General features: G+C 43.5%; 1 long non-coding RNA gene across 1 annotated transcript in view; it reads right to left on the bottom strand.

Annotated features, from left to right (window-relative positions):
• Positions 1–1,492: 1,492 nt before the first annotated feature.
• Positions 1,493–18,966, bottom strand: part of LOC142493205 (uncharacterized) — a 58,808-nt gene continuing 41,334 nt past the window's right edge. Inside the window, exons 2-4 of the long non-coding RNA XR_012801042.1 lie at positions 4,536–4,586; positions 3,214–3,394; positions 1,493–2,684 (exon numbers count right to left, since the gene is read on the bottom strand). This is a non-coding gene — a long non-coding RNA (uncharacterized LOC142493205). The remainder of the gene's footprint in view (positions 2,685–3,213; positions 3,395–4,535; positions 4,587–18,966) is intronic.

Here is an 18,966-nt window from a genome sequence, read left to right on the forward strand (position 1 = left end):
TTCAATGTTAGTATTCTTATGAGGAAAGGTCATTTAGTAAACCCTTTGGCCAAAGCGTTATAAGCCTGCAGTCACTTCACGGTATGACCAGTATATGCAGGTCCTAACACAACCTGTGAAAATTCTGATTTACCTCTGCAGTGGAGGGAGAATGGCCTCAGTTGACCTGTCCTGCACAGGGACATGGAAAAACCTCCTGCTTAAAAAGGTTTTAAGCTCCTTATCTAGTACGCCTGGCACACGGTATTTACACCCCACAGGTGAAGACAAGTGGAGAGTTTCCTTATCCTACATTGGACTACATTCAACGGAGGTCTATCTTTATGTGAGTAAAATCTTTATTCTATTATGATGAACTTGTCTGATTGCCACATCATGACTATGAGGTAATATTTGCGCAGGGATCTACATCGTTTCTGCACACTCTATATAGAGTTAAAACCTTGTTAAGCGCTATCCTCTATATACTCACGAGGAGTTTTCTGTCATATGGACACTTGTTTAAGGGTGTAAATCATTAACCCATATTGTTATTGTAAAAAAAATGAACTACAAGCAACTCATTTCTTTCAATTGTGTTTCCCATACATCCAACATAGAGCCCCAGTTCTCCCTATCATAGGGAAACTCTCTTTTTATTTAAAAAGGGGGAGGGGTGAGCTTCCTTCTTTCCTTCTTTCTTCTATTCTTTGTAAAAGAAAGGGTCTCGGAAATATTGCTTTGATGGCTTCTTGGGATCAAATAAGACAGGACAGGCCTTATATAAGGCCTGTGATGTCACATTTGACTGTCGAATGGTACTCCCCCAAGAGCAATTGAGTAGTAGGGTTGTTCTATTTGAATAGAGGGTGTGGGTGAAGGGGGTAGTTGGCCCAGGGTGTGTGGTTAGGCCTACTGAGTGGGTAGTGGAAAGGGTTAACCCCTTCATTACAATATCGGTTACCACCACTATGGTAATGAAGGGGTTAACTCCTCCCACAACCTTCCTGGTAGGCCTAACCACCCTTCCTGGGCCAACTACTCTCTTTACCCACCCCCTCTACCCCCAATACCCCAGTATCCCCGTCATGTTTAAATTCTCCCGTGTCACGTGACCGGGACATTTAAATTTACAGGAGATACTGGCACCCCATACTGGGGCCTGTAACTCGGGAAGCAGCGGGTCCCCGAGGCTGAAATGAATGTGGTTCAGCTCAGGAGACCCCCTGCTTCAATAGTGTGTTATTAAAATTAACATTAAAATTGTTCGATTGCCTGTAAGTGCTGTGAAGGGAGAGGCAGCCTTTCTCTTTGCAGCTCTCCCTGTGCAGCTCTCTCTGTGCAGCTCTTACAGACTGTTGGAGCGACATGTCGCTCATCAAGCAAATACAAAGTGGTGTGGTTTGGCATTTTTTTACTGCACAATAAAATACTTGAGATTTTTCTTAGTGAATACCATTTTCACACAACTTTCCTATAGTGTGGTAAGAATATGCAAACCCTCTCAGTAATGCACTCTACTTATCGAAGTTTAGTGAATAGGCCCTGTGATGTCTCCGTCACAGCGTAGGATCTTATATCCCAGATTTAAGGCAGGAAACTTATTATTTCTCTTTATGGGGTTTATTAACAAGTACACATAATACACTAACAGGCCCAATGTCCCTTTAAATCAAAACAAAATCATAAAATAAACGCCTACTCCTCTTAGGAGACTAACTACACATTCAGCTTCAACCATTACTACCTGGATGGACAGCTAAGCTCGTTACCACCCCAAGCAGGTACAATTATAGCTGAACATAGGCATACAAGGGTTTGGTGCAGTCATCCCTGCTTCAGCGCGGTCTCGTGTCCTTCCTTCCTAGGGGAGATTAGCCCCATGAAAGCTCAGAGAATCTCTCCTCTGTATGTCCAATGTTAAGGACAGGACATCCCCGCTTCAGCAAGGTCTCACGTCCTTCCTTCTTCCTGGGATTAACAACCCAGGCAGTCTCAGCAGGTTCCGCAACCACTGTCCAGCAGGTCTAGGGACTGTGCCAGCTTTCCCTGCTGGGGAGAACTCCTCTCTGTCCCCCCTCTCTGGGAACAGCAGTATCTCACTGTGTCTTGTCACTTCCTGACTTTTAAAACTCCCTGAGCAATCAGGAGTTCAGCCTGCTCTATTAGCCAGCAGCTGCTTCTGGCTTCTCTAGGGAGATTAACTCTCAGTGCATTGGAAAGTCCCATAGCTGCCCTATTCCAGCACCTAGAGGACAGTGATGGTATCACAACCCCTAGATCTGTTATCAATATCTTCTTCTCTTGCAGTTCATCTATTGACTTCCTGGTTTCTTTACGTTCTTGCTGTACAGCACCCTGATTTCCTCTGACCTGAATATGATCTCTCAGGGAGAGGCGTCACCTCAGGGTCTTCTCCATGGGGGCCGTCACCATTTTCCTGCGTTTCAGCAGCTGCTTCCCTCCTCTCGAAGAATTCAGAGGCTTCAGGGATTGTCTCTACTTTTTCTGGCTTTTGGAGCCATCTGTGCAGTCCTATGTTCCGATGGGTAGATCTTTTTTTGCCCCTTCTATTTTGTGATGCTAGGTTGCTTTTTTAAATAATTATTTCCATGGCATGAGCGGAACAGAGCTAATCAGCATCCTCCTTAATTCACTCTGGGCATGAGCCCCCGAGATGTCAGATTTTCTACGAGATCAAAATACTGCAAAACACAAAATAAAGTTGATTTGTTATAGTGCTAAAATTCTGAGCTGCGCTGATTTATCTCGTTTTTGAACTGTCAACGTATTCTGGCTGCAGGAAAGATATATATTTTTTCTTTAAATAACCAGGGGAGGCACATGAGAGTTACAGGAGGGGACACAACAGAGGAGCGAATATGGGGGGGGGGGGGGCCCACAGGGAGAATAATTGGGGGGGGGAGCACAAGGGAAAATCACAATGGGGTGTAGGGGGGTGCCACCACAGTTGGGAATCAAGGGGGGCACAGCGGTAGTCACAGGGGGGAGGGTATATGGGAGTATGGGGGCACACAGTAGTCACAAGGAGTACAGGGGACAATCGGGGTAACAGGAGGAGGTATAGTGGAGAATAACAAGGTGACATAGGTGATAATCACAGGAGAGCTATAGGGGAGTATCAGTGGGGTATAGTGGAGTATCAGGGGGGCACAGAGAGATTCATTGAGGGCACAGGGGAGAGAGCACAGAGGGAAATCACAGGGGACTGACAGAGTTACATAGAGGGTGTCCTGAGCCATCCGCGGGTTCTGAGTCAAACAGTGGTGGGGGGTTCTGAGCTGGCAGGGGCGTCAGTGAGCTGGCAAGGGGTGGGAGTCCTGAGCCAGGAGGACAGGGGAATCCTGGCAGGGGGACTGGTGAGCCGGACAGGGGTCTCTGTGATGAGATCTGTCTGAAAAGGAATAGTGCGCAGTCAACATGCAGCAGTACAGCACCACAGATCACACAGATGCATGTCACAGTCACAGGCCCTGCATGCAGCTCTCCACAAAGAGGCTGAACCGGCGAATTATGAGCAATTTGGGTAGTTTTCTTAGAATGCTTTGTCACTGTGCACAGCAGAATTGTACTAACCTATGATCATCCTAGGGCTACTTTTCATGGTACTTGAAACCGTGTCAGCATTTTCATTTTCAGAGGAGAGGCTGCTTTAATGTCTCAAATTGAGTTTAAAACTGGATTCACATGGGTTGCATTACTCCTAGACTTTCTTTACAAAATGCCATCCGGATTATTTAGAAGCACTGAGAAATGTTGGGAGGCCGCCTCTGCTGATAACCACATTATGTTTGATTGTCTAATAGAAAGATGTGTGTTTGGCTGGGCTTGTGGTTGGCAATGCTACGTTAATACACATATTAGGCAGATTAACCAGAACTAACTGGAGAGGTGAAGTCTTAAGAAGGGATTTGTGTTTTCTCATCCAGTAATCTTCCTTCAAGATAAAAAGGCAATAGTTATATGTACGAAATAAATATGATGAACTGTTTCTGGTTGTGTGTAAATATTCTCTCTCTGCACAAATAGTGCACCAATGCAGATTCCCTGTTTTATTTTGACTTTACTTTCCTTAAAATTGTATTTGTATTTTTTTTTCTTCCTAGTGTGTTGTAAGTAGAGCTGTGCGGAACAAATATTCCACCTGTGGAATTATAGTGACATGCGGAATTAAGCTTTTGCAGAAAGAGGGAATCCATTTAGTTGGCTTTCACTGAAATGGAAGCTTTTTAGTATATTATGCAGAATTTTTCTAAAAATGCTGATTAAAAATCAGAAGCATCATAATAATATTAAAAGCATAACTGAGGGAGGCGTGCACGACAAGGAGGTGAATGGCAGCTTAGAGTGTGAGCTCCATCCCCTCCGGCGTTTCAAATCGATCTAACTCCAGCAAAAACACAGCATCTGCATAATCCAGTATCTGCAGAACGTGTCTAAATATACAGACATGGCATCAACTAAGACTTTAAGAAAAAAAACACAGCCGGTGTCTACTTATTTTAAGAGCAAAGAGGCTGCCAGGGCTGACATACCTGAGTCTCCAGTGCAGACAGCTTCAGCAGACCCAGAATTGGACCCCTCACCTGAGGAACCAGACGATATGGATATAATGAGACGTAAAGACATGAAGGAGTTTTGCAGCAATATGCAACAATTCTTTAAGTCTGAGCTTTGGGCACTTCGGAAGGATATGGACGCAATAGGGGAGCGTACGGCCGCTTTGGAACTCAGGGCAGATGAGACAGCTACATCCACAGCACAAACACAGACTCAAATATCTGCCTTAAATGCACAGGTCACTTCCTTAGAGGATAAAATTGAGGACGCAGAGAACCGCGACCGGCGCTGTAACATACGGCTGAGAGGGGTCCCAGAAGCTATAACTGACCCAGAGGAATTCACCTCGAGGTGGCTGGAGCATATATTCCCAGACATGGCTGCCAGAGACCTGGTTCTGGACAGATGCCACCGGGCGCTGAGGGGAAGACCTCAGCAAGGAGACCCCCCGAGGGATGTGGTAATTAGATTCCACTGTTACCGCACCAAAGAAGAAACATGCCGGATAGCAAGGGAACTGAAGGTAGTGGAGTTTCAGAAAATAAAATTCCAAGTGTATCAGGATCTGTCACCTGCTACGCTAGCAAAAAGGAGAGCAATGGCCCCAGTTACCAGAACGCTAAGAGATCAAGAGATTAGATATCGCTGGCATAACTGAGGGATTTTTCATGAGCTAAGGAAAGCGATCTGCACCACAGGACAACATGACAAACTGTGGATATTTAGCAGAATAAAAAAAATCATTCATTCAAAAGCACTGGATAATCATGGACACATGACACAAAGCTTGGCCCCCTGCAGACGCACTTACTAGTATTCCCTCCTACTGTCTCTGTACGTTCTCCCTACCTACCAATTAGATTGTAAGCTCCTCGGAGCAGGGACTCCTTCCTTAATGTTACTTTTACAGTATGTCTGAAGCACTTATTCCCATGATCTGTTATTTATATTTGTTATTTATATGACATGTATTACTACTGTGAAGCGCTATGTACATTTTATGGCGCTATACAAATAAAGACATACATACATACATACATACATTCAAAATAAGTGTTTTACCCAATTTTAATTTTATTCCATCTGTGGTAAGCTCATGAAATGTTTGTAAATCAGTACTGTTGACCTGAGGAAGAGAGAACTCTTGAAACTTGTCTTATAGTATCTATTGTTAGTCCAAATAAAAAAAGGTATCACCTAATACTGAAGTACTCATTTGCGCTGCACTATTTTGTTCCACACATGTAAACATTTGCAAAAGGCATAAGAGAAACCAAATTCAATGACGATTTAACATTCCACGGAAAATCCGCCGCCTGAAGCAGAGCCGGTTCAGCTCCGCTCTAACCGTAAGTGATTGCACTAGGTTGATGCATGTACATTGAATATCAACTAAATAAATTCACTGCATCTGGTGTTTACAAAAGTGCATTAAAGAAATTGCTTTTTACTGACAAATTTGAATATCAAATGTAGTACCCAACAGCCTACTAAATGGGTATAATGTAATGTAACCAATGCTATGACTAGCTGACTATAGTGACTTTTGACACAACCTGTGGGGGTTTTCTGATAAGAGTAGTACCTTACGATGCATAGTTTTCTAGTCTACATACATTGTATATGTCAAGGCCTATAAGAATATGTCTGGATATATTACAGTATGTACCTTTGGTATTAATTATTGTATTATAAAATGTTAACTCTTCTAAATGTGACCATCTGTATTGTCTCTAATGGGTTAACCATGTTACGGTTCAGCCTTTCCCTTCCCTGTATTTAGCTTGTTGCATCTGTAAAGCAGGGAGTGAGAAGGGCTGGTCTAAAGTAATAGATCCAGGGAGAAGATCCAGGGAAGCGACCAGTAAAAGTGGTGCCACTAAATTGCAATCTAAGGCAAGTAGCTAGAGGACTAGCTAGGCAGCAGGGGGAGAAGTAAAAATGAGCAATGGTATTGCAAGGGCATCCGTACCAGTAGCAAATCAGGCAAAAATGGAAAAAGTCCCAAGGCCAATATAAAAAGGCTTTAATAGTGCAAATATTTAACAGCAAGGTCCATATTTACTCTCCTACGCGTTTCACACCACAGGGGCGCTTTGTCAAGGATTAGGGAGTGTGGACTGAACAGACAATTTATAAGGTAAAAAACGCCAGATTGCAAGTGTCCGCAATTAAAAACAAGTAAATGCAATGCAACCAATCATAGTCCTGTGGGTGTATCCCCATTGGACATAACCTGAAACTGTGTGGAAAAATCAAACAGGAATAACTCTGAGGCACCAAACACAGTTTTGGAATCGCTTTATTTCATATTGCAGAATGTGAGTGTACCATTTATAGGACTATCTCAAGTTACAATACCCCCTTTATACTGTATATACCATCTGCACTATTTGTGTTTTTTATGTTTATTACATTGCATGTTTGGTGAAAATCTGCGCTCCCCAAACTCCAGTACCATGTACTACACCTGACCGTCCTCAAAAGGGTTTTGAAGCTGCATTTCTTTTACTGTTTATATCTTTTTCACTGAGCACTTTGATTGCACAAAAGCACTTTATATATATTTTTCTCTATTCCACATAAAGTGCACCATGTTCACTTTCTTTTTGATATACAATAGAGGGGAGACTGGTCATGGAAGTAAGAGGTTATGTTTCCTTGCCTCTGAGTCCCCCTCCCTCTGCTAGGCTATACTTTGCATCATATCTCTCTCACATATGGCATCATAACACAGATAAGACTCTGTGTAAACACCACCCCAGAGAGCAAGACAGCAGCACATTCATCACAGCAGGGGGAGGAGGGAGCAGGACTCAAGGAGACCTTTTAAGATCAGAGGCCCTCAATAGATTCCCTGATGAAGCCAACATGGTTGGCAAAATGCGTAGGACGGATTGACGAAAAAAAGAGGTCTGACCAGAGAGTGATCCAAGTTTTTCTCTGAAAAACTGAGTGTGCATGTGCATGTCACACGGCGGAGTGCCAGGAGACTGAGAGATCAGGAATGCTGCTTGTAGGAAGCGCCGACCGGGATTGAGAAGAAGTCAAGTCTGCAGCTCAAACAAGTCAAGATACCTGCTCTGTATCACCCGAGGGGAGTGCTGGGACCCTTGATTCTAGTGATTGTACCATACCTTAAAGCTGCAGTTCAGGCAATATCCTGCATGTGTGGTTTTTTAATAAATCAGTTCTGTAGTAAGAAAAAATACTTTTAGCATTTTCTGTTTTTAAAAAAACAAATTTGAAAGACCAATTTTCTTGTATTGTATTTTAACAGCCATTTGCTAAGGCACTGCCCCTTCATGGCCTGTCACAAGCCCTGGCACACCCCTTTGTCAGCCCTGCCCTCCCTCTAGCACATGTCAGTGCAGGAGTGCTCATGAATATTCATGAGCTTCCACTGACAGACAAGCAGATTATAAACAAATCCCAGCTTTTAATATGTCACCAAATTTCGCCTATCAATACATGGAGAACGAATTGACCTGAAGCTGTACAGTTCTTTAGGTAATTAGAGATTGCCCACATGAAACTATTGAAGTAAAAAAATAAATAAAAAAAAGACTGAACTGCAGCTTTAAAGAACTTAAAATTTGTGAGTGAAACCATTTGTATGCTTTCAATGTATTTAATTTTTGAAGCGTATCCCTGTAGGTGATGCATGCAGAGGGGAAACAGGAGCCCGTTTTGGAGAAAATAAATGTAGGCTTTTATTTCGCCAAAATGACATAAACAAAAACATAGTCTTTTCCTCAGCCCAGATGCAGCAATAACAGGCCAGTAACATTTCAGCTACCCAACGTATTGGAGTCCATATAGGCCTGCACACCCTGGTATACCTACGAGGCAAAGACACCCATGTGTGGTCTGTAGTCAGACCAGAGAGAGACCAAGACTACAGGAAGATACAGAAGTAGAAAAATTGGGAGGAGCGCACGAACCAAATGGAGCAGACCCAGAGTCAAAATATATAAAAGGGTACTTTAATGTGTCATGAGACCCATCCAACGCGTTTCGAACATCGCAGCATTCTTTATCAAGGATAAAATACAATGTGACACCACCCAATAAATACCCTCTTACCCGCAGCCAATTCGCGCCAAAACGACAACGTGATGACGTCATGACACAATGCGCAATGACTTGCGCATGCGCAGAATGCCACCGCGCGGTCTAAGGGCGGAAGTGTGAATGCAGGAAAGGAGAGAAGCTAAAACAAGAGACAGAGTAGAGTAGAGACAGTTATGTCAGGGAGGCTTTACGCCAACTTGATGATGGCTTGTCCTACTCTGTGCTATCCGCAGATCCCATACCGCGCTTTTTGGAAGCCCTTGTTGAACTGGTAGATTCAGGTGTCATTATGGAAGTTCTCTCCAGTGATGAGGTTCAGTATATTATTCCATCACACCCCTTTGTTCCTATCCTATAGGAAGGGAGCGCATCACTTTGTGATCCGTGCAGAGAATTAATCATCCCTGAACTGCTGGTTTGTTATGACGCTGCGACAGAGTAAGAAATCTCTTGGTGACGCACCAGTGAAGGGTCACGTGGTGCGGAAGGAGACTGCGGTTACTGTCGAGGCATTGGGGAGCAGCGGACGCGCTGTGGCAACAGGCGAAGTATCCTTACAGAGGAGGGACGCTGTGCACCAGAAGCACAACTTGCCAAACCACTGCCCATTTTAATTGGATGTTTGTGAGTGAAAATCTATTGTTTGTCTTATATTTGAGTAAAAAACTTTATTGCACCAGGAGGTGTACGCTTTCTCTTCTTCTCTTTTATCTTAGTTTCCTCCTGGAGTGCTGGGTTGGCATCCTCAATCAAGAGAGCAGCACCCTTTGGATTTACTGGACTGAACTTTGTCTGCTATACTGTAAGGTTTATCCTAAATTAATGACCAATTGGTCATTCAGTGGGTACATAATTATTCATTGTATTGTGTAGTTTGAGAGTCTGTAGCTGAGACTCTTTAATATATGCCTTAATATGTATTTATTTCTTATCAGGATTATAGTGGAGGATACAGTCACCACGAGGGCTTTCTTTGTTGTGGGTGTGTTCTGTACTCCTGCTGTGTGTTTTCCCCTCTATTTTGAGCCTAGGAGGTAAATTGCACCTATTTGTATATTAATAATAATTGTTCACATTGGATTTGAGTAGAATCAGCTTACACGTTTTGTGATATGGTGAACTACAGTAAGATCATCCAAGTGTAAGCTTACCTACAGGATTTGAATCTTTCACCGTTCCTTTGAGAACAGATTAGCATCTCATTAAGTTAGCAAATTTAAATGTGTTGTATGCCAAACAGGACAACCACAGATTTTGTTTATGATTATAATGCAACAGGAACAAGGATACCTGTCATCAATCTCCCATCATATATTATAAGGGCTATAGCAAAGTTACCACAGCAACATATGAAGTTTGAATATACCTTATAGGTGTGGTGTCTCTCAGTGTTTAATTCTCTAATAGTAAGCTAAAGTAAGTTGTGGTCCAGTCTGGGCAACCACTAGTTGAGTGAGAACTTGCTATTAGGAGGCTTGGCTCTGTTAGAATCTGATGGTGTTGGAGTAATCTAGCCGTGCGCTATAGCTCAGTACTAATCAGCATTTTACTGTGTCAGTTTAATCATGCTGGATGACATCCGTAATGATACTTTTTACCTATCTGGCATGCTACATTGTAAGGGCAGTGACAGACTAGCACGTCAGTCTCTAATAAGTTAAACACACTTTAGAGAAGTGGAATGAATTAATCACACGGATTGGTTGAATACTAAACTCTCTCCAGCTGATTTCGCTGCTAACCCAGAAGTAATTACGCCAAGATTATATATCTAGTATCAACTGACAATCGGCACAAATTCTGTCAGAAATAAGGGTTCTATTTATAATAGACATGAGAAGAACTACAATGAGGAGTGCTTCACTTTAAGTACATTATTAAGTAACATTATTATAGTTCAATCATTGAACAATTTACCAAGCAGGCATCTACTGCACCCCTAAAGCCCCTCTACAATCCCTGACTGATATCACCCAATTTCTTGGCTCCATTTCCTCTCTGAATGAGAAGAGTGAGCTGCTAGTTCTTGGGGATTTCTACTTCAATTGGCTTGACACTAAAAACCACAAAATCCACACACAAATTAAATCACTTAACCTATCGCAACTCATTTCCCAACCCACACGGATAAACCTGAAATCGCACAACCATTCCTTGCTAGACTGGATTCTCTCCTCAAACCCAGCAGAATCCAATCCTCTGGCATCCTTCCTGACATTTTCAGTGACCATGCAATAGTGTACTGTGTAAGGAAAATTAAACCGCCCCAATCAAGCCCTAAAGTTCTCCTCACTAGAACATTTAAAAACTTTAACCCACAACAGTTTCTGGATGACCTTACCAACTGCCCATGGCACAGAATCGATTTAATTCCCGACCCTGATTCTGCACTCGACTATTTCCAATCCGAGTTCTTAAAACTCTGTGATACCCATGCTCCACTACGCAAAATAAGGGTACGGGGGGCCCACCTTCCATGGGTTACACCTGACCTTATAGCACTCTACCAGTTCAGGGATACCTTGTGGAAAAGCTACAAAGTAGATGGCACTACCAAGGATCTCAATCACTACAGATGCATGTGGAACATGTGCACAAGGCAAACAAGGCATGCAAAAGCACAATATTACTCTGACAATCTCCACCAAAATACAACAAACCCAGCTAACTTCTGGAAGGTTATCAACAATATATTCCAGCCTCCTAACCATCAACAACCAAGTAATATCACTAAGGGGGATATTACTCTGACAAACCCCACTGACATTGCAAATGCATTCAATGATTACTTTGTGGGGTGTGCCACTAACTTATTAGCAAAACACAGCCCAAACCACAAACCTGAATCTCATCCTGGGAGTACCCCTATTGTCCCACCCCCTCCCTACACTGCCCACAATTTTCAATTTGGCCTAGTATCTGAAGAGGAGATTATACAAGCGCTCCTCAAACTAAAACTAAGCAGCCAATGTGGACCTGACTTACTACAATCTAGGTTCCTACGACTTGGTGCCCCAGCCATTGCCAAACCAATTGCGTCCATAGTCAACTCTATCCTGTCTGCAGGCCATATCCCTAAGACATGGAAAACTGCCAGAGTTGTCCCAATCTTCAAAAGTGGGGACAAAAACACTGTCTCAAACTACAGGCCAATCTCACTTCTCCCAATTCTATCCAAAGTCATGGAAAAATGTGTCCACTCCCAATTAAGCGATTTCTATACCAAGACAAATTTCCCTAGCCAATTCCAATCTGGGTTTCGTCCCAAACACTCCACCGTAACTACCCTGCTAAAAGTTTGCAATGAAATCCAGTGTGGAATGGAACGGGGACAACTCACTGGTGCAGTATTCCTAGATTTTGCAAAGGCTTTTGACACAGTTGATCATGCTATCCTGCTTAACAAACTCCAGAGCTCTGGAATAGGGAAGCATGCTTTAAACTGGTTTCAGTCCTACCTATCAGAAAGATCCCAACATGTGTCCATCTCAGGCTCTAACTCCAACCCCCTGGATATCACCTGTGGTGTCCCGCAAGGCTCTGTTCTGGGGCCCCTACTCTTCTCAGTGTTCATTAATGATCTTCCCACAGCTTGTAAGGAAGCCTCAATACACATGTATGCAGACGACACAATCCTATATGCACACAGCCATAGCCTCTCTGACCTTCAACACATACTTCAGTCTGACTTTTTGAGACTCGTAAACTGGATTTCCCAAAACAAACTGTTTTTAAACACTGACAAGGCTGTAACAATGGTGTTTGGGACCAAGACTAAATTTTTAAAGCTTCCAGTGACTGAGCTCCTGATTAGAACCAACGCTAACACCACCCTAACCCCTGTCACTAGTTTTAAATACCTGGGCTTATGGTTTGACTCCCACTTAACATTCGGGATGCACATTGATACCCTGACAACCAAGACCTATGCCAAACTAGGGTTACTTTACAGGAACAAATCCTCCCTAAGTCTCCTGGTCAGATAGCATATCGCACAGCAGATGCTAATGCCAATTATTGACTATGGAGACATAGTATATGGCTCAGCACCTCAAACCCACCTTGGCAAACTTGACACCCTCTACAATTCAATTTGTCGTTTTGTTCTCCAATGCAACTACAACACACATCACTGCGAAATGCTCAAAGAACTAGATTGGTCATCACTAGAGTCTAGGCGCAAAGTTTACTTTTCCTGTCTTACCTTTAAATTCTTTATGGGCAAGCTACCCATCTATCTGAACAAGCTCCTCACCCCTACCACATGTAGCACCTATCACCTGAGATCAGACTCCAAAAGACTGTTCATGGTCCCAAAGCTCAACAAAGTATCCGGCTGTTCTTCCTCCTCTTACCGTGCACCCCAAAACTGGAACAACCTACCAGAGACTCTCACATCCACCACCAGTTTAAGTTCTTTCAAATCTAAGGCTGTCTCACACTTTAATCTGGTCTGTAACTGTTTCATACGCCCATAATATATATTTTCTTTAACTGTGCACGCAATGTCTTGTATATAATGTATACCCTGTTCATTTATGTAACTGTATTTGTAACCATGTATTATTTGTCTTAACTCTGTGCCCAGGACATACTTGAAAACGAGAGGTAACTCTCAATGTATTACTTCCTGGTAAAATATTTTATAAATAAATAATATCCGTTCTGCATCTACACTGTGAATCCTGTGCTGCAGTGATACAAACACAACATTCTGCGGCTGAGGATTAATTATCCTTATGTTCTTTGCTTTATACAGTACTAACAGAAGAACTGTAATACCACAGCCCATCTATGGGTTACTACTAAATAACATCACTGTGGTGAACTACAGTAAGATCATAACGTGTTAGCTTACCTACAGGAGTTGAATCTTTCACCGTTCCTTTGAGAACAGATTAGCATCTCATTAAATTAGCTAAATTTAAATGTGTTGTATGCCAAACAGGACAACCACAGATTTTGTTTATGATTATAACGTAACAGGAACAAGGATACTTGTCATCATTCTCCCATCATATATTATAAGGGCTATAACAAAATTATCACAGCAATTTACGAAGTTTGAATATACCTTATAGGTGTCGGAAGAAATTATCATACCACTTTTCCATTAGGGAGGTATAGGTTTTCTATCAACTACATGTAAACCCAGCATTGTAGTATTACATACACAATACTTGGCATTTGAATATTAACAATTAATATTTATTAATTTATTAATCAATTAATATAAGGATTGCAATATTAAATTTCACCGTTGGGAGATTATTTAACCCCTTTGTGGTGAACAATAGTGTGACCACACACCTTTTAGCCCACCTAAAGGACTAGAATTGTTAACCCCTTCACCAAGCAGAGAATTTATTCACTGTGCACACCAGCGCTAGTATTAGGTTTTAAACGCTTTTTTGTGTTTCTATGCCAATAAAATTTATTTATTTTTTCAATTAGTAGAGGAGCGTGTATCGACAGGGATCCTTTCTCTTTTGTGGTGTGCATGTATACCTTTCCCTGATAGCACCCCTCTAGAAAGTTAATACAAGGCTGAGCAGGGACCCCCTCTCTGTTATGTACATGTTCTAGTTCTTACCAGTTCTAGGCCTGAACCTGACTCCTCTGTGCAGGGTGTGTACAGGTCTTCAAGGAGTACAATTGGAGGGAATCATGACAATCTGCTAGGGGTCAAGGTCTATGTATGAGGTGTATAGTATCAGTCATGGTGCTACCTATATGCTTCTCTCTATATACTCTTAGTTTTCCATATATTATAACTCTGTTAAGTGGGTTGCTACAGTATTTTTGATTTCAACATTTAAAAAAAATTCTCTGTGTATCCATCTGGTCTGGGGGCGTTATAATTTTTCAGTGCTTTAATTATCCCCAATATCTCCTCAAAAGAGATTATTTAAATTTACTCATCTGCTCTTGATTAACTTGAGGGTCCTCAATTCTTTCCCAGAACAGATTTTCCTGATTCACATCTGCTTTTTTGATGACTTTTTAATTCATTAATTTATTTATAAAATGTTTTACCAGGCAGTAATACATTGTATTCTGAGACCAGAGTCACTTGTGGTATGAATAGCCCAGATAGCTTCAACTCATTCCTGTTACAAGCACAACAAGTTATTTGTCTTTTCTTACTTTATTGAGGAAAGCGTAGATACACAAAGGGACTTGTGGAAGATGGTGTTGTGAGAGAATGTCTCTATGGTGAATGTGCTTGATAGTAGGGAAAGGTGAAAAGGATGAGGCCTTGCCAGTAGAGAGTTAACAGAAACGTACTCACTCAGCCAATGTTGGAAGTAAAAGGAAGTGTGAGGGAGTCTGGGTAACAGGAATAGTCTGGGGACAGATTATCTGTCAGCAAGGCAGAGGGGAGGGCAGACTAGCCCATTCTGAGAGAAATCTCAGAGGTTGCTGTAGCAACTCACTGGCTACCTGCTCACAGGCAGAAAGGGCAACATATTGATACATCACACAGGCAGTACAGTACAGTAGCAATAACTATAACAGAGAATACACATGCTAACTACAGCTTACCATGTATGCATATATATGTTTGTACCGCACCATCCATATACAGTGCATAGCGCTTCCCAGCAGTAATACACGTGACATAATAATATAACACATAATGAGAATAAGTGCTATAGACATCGAAGTAACGTTAGAAAAAGAAGTCTTTGCCCCAAAGAGCTTACAATCGAAGCTGTAAGTACAGAGAATTTTCAGACAGTAAGAGTTTACAATGGAAACACACAGACACACACAAAAAATGCTGCCCAAAATGTGACCCTTCTCTTGGGCAACATTTTTGGCACAAGCTGACTGCATTTGTTTTCTGTCTTTCCTTACGTTTTAATGATTAATATTAAAAAAGTGAGGGATATTGTATTAGCAGGGGAGGACTGAATCTTGTCATTCCAGGTCTGGCCACTAGGCGGCAGGCCATCATTCAGAAAGAATATGAGAAGGTGACAGAAGATAAGACAAGCTAGGGTCACCGTATTTAAGTATTTACAATACAGGACGCTGAAATACAGTATGAAAGTGTGACATCATAATGAATGATGAATGATTTGCGAATGCTTCTAGCTGAATGGTATTTTTCACTTGACCGCTATTTTCTTCGGTTTTTATCATCTCTGCTCTTGGCTGGGCTGGGAATGACACGCACTAAACTAACTAATAGCGGTGGGAGGAAAAGGAACGCCTATAGGGGACGGTGGCCTGGTATTATGAGATGACATTGGAGAAGCCGTCAGGACCCGGTGTTTTAGATAATTTGGAGGACTTCACAGCGGATATCAATTCTTCTTTAGTGATCTTAGTATTAAGGAAGGAATTTTCCTCCTCTGTCAGTGTGGGGAGTTCACAGTCGTCAAAGTATTTTGAGATTACCTCAGGTCTTGGCCCATCTGAGGCACCCCCCTGGGTCTTTAAATTATAGAGTTTTGTGTAAAATTTGGTAAATTCGTCCGTTATTTTTTTCTCGTTGTACATCCCCTCACCAGACCCATTTTTAATCGACGTTATCTGGGACCTTTTTCGTAGGCCTCTTAATTTGGTGGCCAGGAGTCTATCGGCCTTATTACCCTTATCGTAGTACCTCTGGTTGGTCCATTTAAGGGCTTTTTCCACATTTTCAAATTGGATATGTTTTAGCTAATTTCTAGTGGTGGTCAGTACCTTGTAGAGTTTTTTTGATGGATTAGTTTTATGTTGTTGTTCTAAGCTAGTTATTTTCTCCGTCAGGTCTTTTATTGTTTTTGCCTTAATTTTCTTCTTATGGGAGGCAGTTGAGATAAAATTACCTCTAATTGCCGCTTTATGGGCTTCCCATAGGGTAGCGGGCGATGCAACTGACCCACAATTGTCAAGGAAGTACTCCTTTAGGGCTTTTTTAATCTTTTTCTCCACCTCAGGAGAGGGGGGGGAGACCGGGGGAGGGGGAGACAAGGAAACAAGGGGAGGGGGGGAGAAGAGACAAAGGGGGGGGGGGACAAGGGGAGGGGACAAGGGGAGGGAGGGGGGAAACATGGGGGGGGACAAGGGGAGGGGGGAACAAGGGGGGGGACTTATTTGTCCTTTATTCCTTCTTTGACATATACCATTGGCACCAAGGGGGGGGGGGGGAATCTAATAGCCTTATTTACTTTATTTATCATTTTCTTTGAGCCTGAACCCAATTGGCGAGGGGGGAACTCCCCGACCTTATTCACTCTTATACTGGGGGCTCATCCGGCTACCAGGTATATAAACACTGAACTTTTAAACCGGGGAAACTTTTCTCACATTGGGTTTGGAACTTAACAGGAATATGAGCGAAGCAATATAATACAATGGGGGAAGAGGGGGGGGGACTCACAGCCTTCTCTAATACTTCGGGGGTGAGCACCCGATTGAGTCAGGGGGGGGATGGCAAAATATCAATACTGTACTATCGCTTTAATTCAAGTCCACATTGAACATTCAGACTTAGCTTCCGGAACTGGGGGCGGTCGACTCATTGCCGGAGCAGGGGCCGCTGGTGAAGGAGGTTGCAGCCGCCGTCGCTCCGAGCCTCCCATGCAGGTCCTCCTCCCCCCGCGGGTCTCGGGGGGGGGAAGTCCGACCCAAAAGCAGGAACCAAAGCAGGAACCAAAGCGCGGCCATAAATCAGGGAACTCCCCCCCCCTCCCACCCGACGAGCGGGAAACACGAAAAAAGACTGGAACAGCTGATGAATCCTCTCCACGTTCATCCGTGGACCACTGCGTGAGGGAGCTTCTCGTCTCGCCGGGGTGCAGGCAGGTAAGGTGTTCGGGAGCCAGCACATGTAGAGAGGGACCGCCGTTGAGGTGATCTTCTCGGGTTTTGGTCAGCAGCGTACTTGATCGGGTCCTGGCTGGGCGGGTATGTTGTTATCTCTCCTTCGTCTGGTGAAGCGCCGCAATCCTTACAGAGGCTCGGGCAGGGGCACCTCTTCCTTCCTCCGCCTCAGAGTTCGGCGGGTCTCCTTGCCATGGGAGCGGGAGGGTCACAATGGAATCATATCCCCCGGATGGCGAATTGTAAGGAACTTTCCTCCCCTGTTTGTTATCAGCCTGACGGGGAAGCCCCATCTGTACTTCACCCCGTTGTCATGGAGGAGTGTGGTCAAGGGTTTTAGCTCCCGGCGGCGATTCATAGTCTGTTTCGATAGGTCGTTAAACATCATCAGCGTCTCATTTTGGAAGACAAGGGAGTCTCTTCCACAGCAGGCAGCAATAATTTGCTCTTTTGCTGAGTAACTGTGCATCCGCACTATAATGTCCCTTCTTCACCTTGGGTCATCCGACTTTGGCCCTAGAGCGCGGTGGGCTCTGTCTATCTCCAGGTCTTTTTCCTCCATGGTCCCACATATCATTGTGAATAGCTCCAGGAGGTAAGGTCTGATCTGCTCGGGTAAGATCGTTTCTGGGACATTCCTGACGCGCAAATTTTGCCGTCTGTCCCTATTCTCCTGCTCTTCCTGAGCCTCCCTGAGGCATAAGATTTCCTCTCCCAGGCGGGCTATTTCGTCCTCCGCCTCTGTTTGCCCTTTCAGGGAGTCGTTCAGCTTTTCTTCCACTTCTGTTGTTCTGTTCGTGAGGGTCGTGATTTCTTGCTTAAAATCATTTACTGCCGCTTTCAGTTCCGCCTGGAGGGATGTCTGCAGCTTTGTGTACATGGAGGCAAAGAGTTCCTCCATATATGATCTTGTCAGGGGCTCCTCTGCCTCCTGGATTCCACTGGCTTGCCCGCCTCCGCTCGGTATTACTGTGGGGCCTCGTGGCATGCCGCCATCTTGGATTCCACTGCCTTCCACCGCTCTCTTCTGGGGCGGCGAAAAGTACTTGGAAACTACCGGGTTCGGCTGCTTTTTTAATTTATTGGACATGGCTGTACCTTTGTTTTGCCGGGGGAGCCAAAAAAAGTGGGGAAATTATTGATGGAGAGCGCTAATTATTTATTAATTGCGTGCGGGTCTGCAGAGCTCTGTTCCTACTCGACCATCCCTGGTGACGTCACCGGAAGCCCCCACACCTGTTTCTTTTTAACGAATCAGGCTACGTGTCCCCCTCCTTATGACCAACTGATCACAAAATGTTGTCATCTTAGTTTTCTCCTAATAAAATGACTACAAGCACATGTCTTACCAGTGAACTACTTGTGAAAGGAGATGGGAGTCAAACATGCACGAGCTTGGTGTCTGTCTAGTTATTTTATTAAATTTTTCTGGTAAACCGAAAGCAGCTCAGATGACCGTGTTACCAGTGAGGGGTATATAACAGATCCCGTCACACCCCACTATCAGAATGTGTT

The sequence above is a fragment of the Ascaphus truei genome, chromosome 1 (assembly GCF_040206685.1).
Source record: "Ascaphus truei isolate aAscTru1 chromosome 1, aAscTru1.hap1, whole genome shotgun sequence".
Lineage (NCBI taxonomy): Eukaryota > Metazoa > Chordata > Amphibia > Anura > Ascaphidae > Ascaphus > Ascaphus truei.